A 6811-nucleotide genomic window follows, 5' to 3' on the forward strand; every position below is an offset into this window, starting at 1 on the left:
CCCAAGCCAATTTTATTTGCTGTAGATTGCTATTGCTCCAACACCCGCATCTCATCCCCACTATATTGGTGGAATCAACTTTACTTTCACGTATGGTGTTGAAACATATTTTTCCTTCATTTGAAATACTTTCATTTTCTTCTTATCAGTTGTGGGAGAAGAAGGGCCACGCCCCAAATCTGGAGAGGCGTGGCCAACACGCGATGCCATACTCAGACCCTGAGCGTATCAAACTGTATCTTGTAGTTGATGGACTTAACCAGACTACTCAAGTCGGCTAGGCCAACTGTACTCGCTTTCTGATAAGGATATAACTCGTACTGAACTGAAGATGGGCAATCATGATAACCAAGCTGAAACGCAACCCAAACAACAAATGGGTTGCGTGTGTGCATGCGTGTATGTGTGTGTGTGTATGTGTGTGTGTGTGTATATATGTATGTGTGTATGTGTATACTTATGCGGGCCGACAAGGCCATCATGCTCTTCTATAACTGAAATGAACAGCTCAAGATATATATACACGGGCCGATAAGGCCACCATATGATCACTAACTCTACAGGGCCTATAAGGCCACAACTTAAACTATACGTACTGAACGTGTGCCTACAAAAGCCTCTAGGAGTATTTGACATCAAAATCTAGTCGGGACAGGACCCTGACTGCCCATGAAGTCTGTAAACATCTGCTATCAACATGACCTCTAGACTCGGTTGCACTCCGAATGAAATGGAGTCTTATTGATCCTCTACTAAATATCAACCGTGTCTACTGTGAGGGCTCATCAAATTGGATACCTGAACCAGGAGGCATGAAATACAGTGCCCCTACAATGGGACGTCAGTACAAAGATATGTACTGAATATGTAAGGCAGATAATATCTGAATACTAAGACTGAGATTGAACTGGTACATAGATATATAATGTACTGAAAGAAATCTAGGAGTCAAAGGAAATCTGAAATATACTTACCTCTTCCTGACTCACAATATAGCTATAAAGGCAACTATTTGTCTGTATAGCCCCGAAGGCACTGTCTATCTGAACTGCTGTAACTAATCTGTATATATCTAGATTCTGAAGCTCGTAATTATAAACAACGTATAAATAGAGTTGTGCTAAATGCATATAATCTGGGTATGTTGGAGTACTCTATACTAAGCTTACTGTATTGTGAAATATCTGAACTTATCTGAATATGTTGTTATACTATAGAACTATCATACTATTCTATTCATCGGATACTGAATCTGATTACTTACTTCTTTTAGGTAACACGCCCTTAGGAAACACTGAATATAAGAGTGGCACTTACGCATTTCATTTCCGTAAGGCTCAGTTACTATCATGGCTAACTGGTAGCTCGTACGCGTTGCATAATAGACCGTACGTACGGCTCAAAGTACTCAGGCTAGAATGTGTGTGCCATTGAGTTCGTCCACATCCACCTTTATAATGCACCTATGCGTTCATAGACCGTCCATAGGGCTAATCTGACAGGCCGCATACCTACGCATTCATAGTCCATCAGTAGGGCTAACCTTTACTGTATACCTGTGCGTTCATTATCCGTCCAAAGGGTTCATATCTTATACATCACCAGCTTAACAATAATCATACAAGAATCAATCGACGACTATAATTCAAACTCTAATTTGTAAGCTCATTATAAGTACTTGTTATCGTTAGCAACTTGTAAGAAGAAGAAGAAGAAGAAGAAGAAGAAGAAGAAGAAAATCTTTACCTCAAGTGTGAAGAATCAGCGCGTTTACACCTTACTTAAAGGTGAAGAAATCTTCCATATCAACTGTTGACACCTAATTTTTGACCTCTAGTAATTTTATTTAATTGCCTAGAGTTCTTGGATCTTAAAGGAGTGAAATACGTACTTTATAAACCAAAATGATTTTACAAAATTATTTCGATAATATTTTTCCATTTTCATTTTGCAACATGAGTGCAAATATATATTGTAGGTCATTTAAAAGTAATTTACATATTTTTACTATTACTGTTAAGAGTATTTTTTTGAGACTAATCAGAAAATAACTCAAAACAATTATTCAATTAATTGTTTAAATTATCACGTGCCAAAATTGACAAATATTTTACCCCGTTAATTCAACAAATTTGATTAATTAAATGAAATAATCCTTTTACTTCTCAATTTCAAATTGCATTCGCATTTTTGTGATTTAAATTGATTACAATAACCATTTGATTAATTGTGGTTACATTTGAAATTAATTGTTACGTGTTAATTACAGCCATAATAAGAAATAGCCACTTAGCTACTATGTATTAATTAAGGTCATTATTGCAATAATTAGTCAATTTATGCATTTGACCAAATTCGTTAAGGGCTAATTGGTTAATTAACATTAATCCGGTTATATTTGAAATGTTCAATCAAATGTCTTTTTTTTTTTTTTTTTTTTTAGATGAATTGAACATTTACCCTCCACATATATACTAGTGTATACACATATATATGTGTATATCGCGTATAACACATGTATATATCGGCCATTTCCCTCCTCCATCTAAAAGACCAGGCCCAGTCCAAATTCTAACCGGACCCGGCCCATCTCCCTTTATTTTAGCTAAAATAGCCAACCACACCCTCACTTCTCTTTATCGTTTGAAAGGGGTAAAATCCCTAGCCTCCTAGAATTTTTTTTCCTCTCTCTTCGCTGTCGTTGCTGGAAATGGCAAAGGCATGGGTCAAACATGTGAAGTGCAGTCTTGCTCGTCTATTTTGGGCAAGAGCAGTTAATGCTCTTGCCCTCTTTCACCGTCACCACCGCATATCAGCCACGGAAAGAGGTAAACTCTATCCTTTCTCTCTCTTTTCTGCAAATCCTTAATGGATTTTGTCTTTTTGCTTGCCAAAAGCCTAGATTTCTATTGGTTTTTGTTGAAATACACGGATTCATCTATTCTCTCAAAAAACCATTTAGTCCCACATTGAATTGGGTTAGGGTTTTCAGATTTTTGGGGTTCTAGATAAAGAACCCTAACTCTTCACAATACACATAGAGAATATCATAATATTCACAAAAAAAGTCGATACTAGGGTTTTAACGAGTGACCGATATTTGAATTTGTCACACCCCAACTTTCGATAGGGCATGATGGGCACCCGACCCTTATTTAAGGCCGAGCGAACCCGCTGATCCTCGTGATACTCATACTCTTGCTGGACTCTTAAATCATGAAATGAATGCATAATGGAAGCTTTTCAAAGAACAACATGTTTTTCGTCTTTCTCAAATCAAGTAAAATCTGCAATCATATGAGATCTGTAACAGAATGCATAATGATACATCGGCTTACAGAGCCGCTTACAAAACTGACATAGTATACACGTGACTCTGTCTGCAAAGTCTCTAACATAACCCAAGATACCATAACATAGATACTCTGACTCGGCAGCACTTCGGAAGGAAATGGAGCTCGCCGACCAAATACGAGAACATCTTCTCGCTAATATCCTCTACTCATCCGTATACACACGCGTGGCATGAAACGCGGCCCCCGAAGAGTGGGGTCGCACGAATATGTACTGAGTATGTAAAGCATGGAATACAGTAAACAGAATCGTACTGAAGTAACGAGTATAGAAAATAGTACAGAACCAGAAAACCACAAGGCTTGCCTTTGAAACATAAACCATGCATGTCAATATCATATCCAATTCATTATAGGACTTAGAAACATAAGTGAATAATCATCTCGTACATATGCATATATAACGTGTCCCGGCCCTCTAATGAGGGACTCGGTAATTAAAATCATCATATATATATATACATATACCGTACCCGGCCCTCTAGTGAGAGACTCGGTGAATAGAATCATCATATCATCATGTCATCATATCATCATATATATATACCGTACCCGGCCCTCTAGTGAGGGACTCGGTGAATAACGTGTCCCGGCCCTCCAGTGAGGGACTCGGTGGAGGAGATCCTGTCTCCATCATACTCGGCCCATCCTGTGGGCTGGCGCCATCATCACATCATCATATATATACCGTACCCGGCCCTCTAGTGAGGGACTCGGTGAACAATGCAGTGAAGCTGTGCACGAATACATACCCGGCCCGGGACTCGGTGAAAGATATAATTACAGCTAGCACGAGCAGAGTAGTGAGAAACCATATGCACGTAAATCATCTTTTAAGACTCAATAGATAAGTAGACAATCAACGCTCGAGTATCAGGATCATAGTCACACTCAGGACTCTTGAAATATCATTACGAAATATGTCACATAACGTCTCAGGGATCATAAACATGTATCAAGCGAATCCGAGCCCGCCTATGAAAGTTACGGGCATTATTCATTATAGAATCCTCTACGAACATATCATAGCAATCCGAGACCATATATGAAAGTTAGGGACATTATACGTTATAGAACACTTTAGGAATAAAACTCTTTATGCAACATTCATTATCCAGACATACAAAAGACTCGAGGGCAATAGCTCGACTACATTAAGAGTGCGAATATCAAGAAGTGAATAAGAATCGTAGACATGCTCGGATCTTAAGAGTAGAGTTACCCCAAGGCTCGTATCGTATCATACTTACATCTAGGACATGCCAAAAGAAAGAAAGGTTAGGCTTTACATACCTTGTCCGCTTCCTAAGCTAATCAGAACTTAAGTCTCGGGCTTCCCAAGATCTACAACAATGTCATTAGATACCAAACATTAGCCATAGGCACTTAGGAATCCAATTCTAAGCTAGCACTTCATTTACAAAAATTCGGGCAGCATTTCTCCTATAAATTCAACAAACCCCGAGAATTCAACTCGGCCAAATCATCAACAACAATACCAACAACCATACTAACAATATCAATAATTAATTCAAAACGTATTCTAACGTTAGTAATTCCTTTCTATATAATTCGACGGCATTTCATTTACGTTCAAATCAACCACATACAATCAAGCCAACACCAATGCTCACACATTCAAGTACTAATCCGAAACCATTCAAACAAGATTCAAGAACACTTCAAACACTCCGCACAATATTCAAAACAACCCAACCAACATACTACACTACCCGAAACCTTCCAACTTCCATAGGAACAACAACAACACATTTCTTTCTTCCAAATTCATGAACTACACCAACAATCCACACGTTAACAACATCATTCTCACAAATACAAGAAACTATATTAAAATCACATTAGCTTCTAAAACAGCCCACAAACGTTTACAACTTCAACTTGAATCATTAAACCTTCATTTGCATCATAGAATCCACAACAACAACAACAACAAAAAATACTAAATAAAATCAATTCACCATAACCCACCAAAAACAGCCCCTACGGCCACAACCCAACACACATGATTTCATGAATTTCATCCATTTCTACACACTACAACACGCATAAACCATCCATGACACATGTAAAAGAAGTTTAAACCTTACCTTTACCACTTAGTTCCTCAACTTGGCTAGGGCTTGTGCTTTGCAAGAATGAATGTTTTGCTTGCTCCAACACCTACTCCACGTTAATAAGGACCTTCCAATTGGTTGAAAATATAGAAGAAAATTATTTTTTGATCACTTCTCATGGACCTCAAATTCGGCCAGCCATGGCCGAATATAGCTCTCTCTTTTTCTCCAAGTTTCTCCAAGCTTCTAAGTGTGAAAAGATGATGAATATGTCTTGCTCGTCATTTAGTATCCACATATATAATTCATCCAAGTGTACCATGCCCCACACATGGCTTGGATCAATCAAAATTAGCCAAGCCATGGGTGGTAGCCCCACACATGCCACACGGCCATATATGGCTATGGTTCATGAAATAATAACTTTCCTTAATTCACTTTTAACCCCTAATATTCCTTGATATTCCATACCAATAAAATTATAAGCAACTTGTGCCTTAAAACAAAGTCGGAGGTCAAAAGTCTCTACCTCGTATTCCAAAATAGTCTTGTCCTTAACTTTTCACGGTTAGCTCGGAATGTCCCAATGTACAAAATACGGGATATAACAGAATTGGACACTTAGTTGAATTTCCTTAGCCTTTGTCGAGTAACAGTTTAATTTTTTTCTTCTTGTTTGTAGCTGAGTTCGTGCGGTAAGGAGCAAGGAAACCTCCAAGTCCAATCTCGACATTTGACCATACACAACAAAGGTAATTTTCTCTCCTTTATTTATTTTTTAGCAGTTCTTTATTTTGCTTTGCTATGTGATTATATGATTTGTGTTTGTTAGTCATGATTAGTTAGCTATGTATGTATTCTTAGTTTAGTATTTCCTTAAGTAAGTTAATACATGTTTAGCTTAGATTAGTTCTGTGTTATCTGATTAGTTTAATTTGGTAATGTGCCTATAGATTTTGCTTAACTTAATCAACTGCCTAAAGATGTGATTTGCTTGCTAATCCATTAACATGTTTGACTGAACTAATGTTCTACCATATGCTTAAAGTGATTCTTAGCATCTCTATTATTGACATAGAATCATCATTATCATTGACATTATCGTAACCTATCTCTTATCCGTATCTCATGAGAAGCTCTCAATGATCATGGACTTGGAACTTTCAGAATGTAAGAGAGTCATGAAAAGATAGGAAATCATGTTATAGGAAGCATGCCTTAGAAAAGAAGGGACTAGCCTTACATACCTTCACGTCTCCTCACAATTAGCGTTCTCCTTCCAAGCTGACATTTCTACATTCAAGAGAATTCATACGAAGATTAGACAACCGCAAACATACTTAGGCCTCAACTAAAACAACTAAGGGCTAACAAAAATTG

General features: G+C 37.7%; 1 long non-coding RNA gene across 1 annotated transcript; it reads left to right on the forward strand.

Annotated features, from left to right (window-relative positions):
* Positions 1–2537: 2537 nt before the first annotated feature.
* LOC132051480 (uncharacterized) lies at positions 2538–6366 on the forward strand. Its single transcript, XR_009413728.1, has 2 exons — positions 2538–2828; positions 6114–6366. It is a non-coding gene; the product is annotated as an uncharacterized LOC132051480 (long non-coding RNA).
* The last annotated feature ends 445 nt before the right edge of the window (positions 6367–6811 follow it).

The sequence above is a fragment of the Lycium ferocissimum genome, chromosome 4 (genome assembly GCF_029784015.1).
Source record: "Lycium ferocissimum isolate CSIRO_LF1 chromosome 4, AGI_CSIRO_Lferr_CH_V1, whole genome shotgun sequence".
In the NCBI taxonomy this organism is placed as follows: domain Eukaryota; kingdom Viridiplantae; phylum Streptophyta; class Magnoliopsida; order Solanales; family Solanaceae; genus Lycium; species Lycium ferocissimum.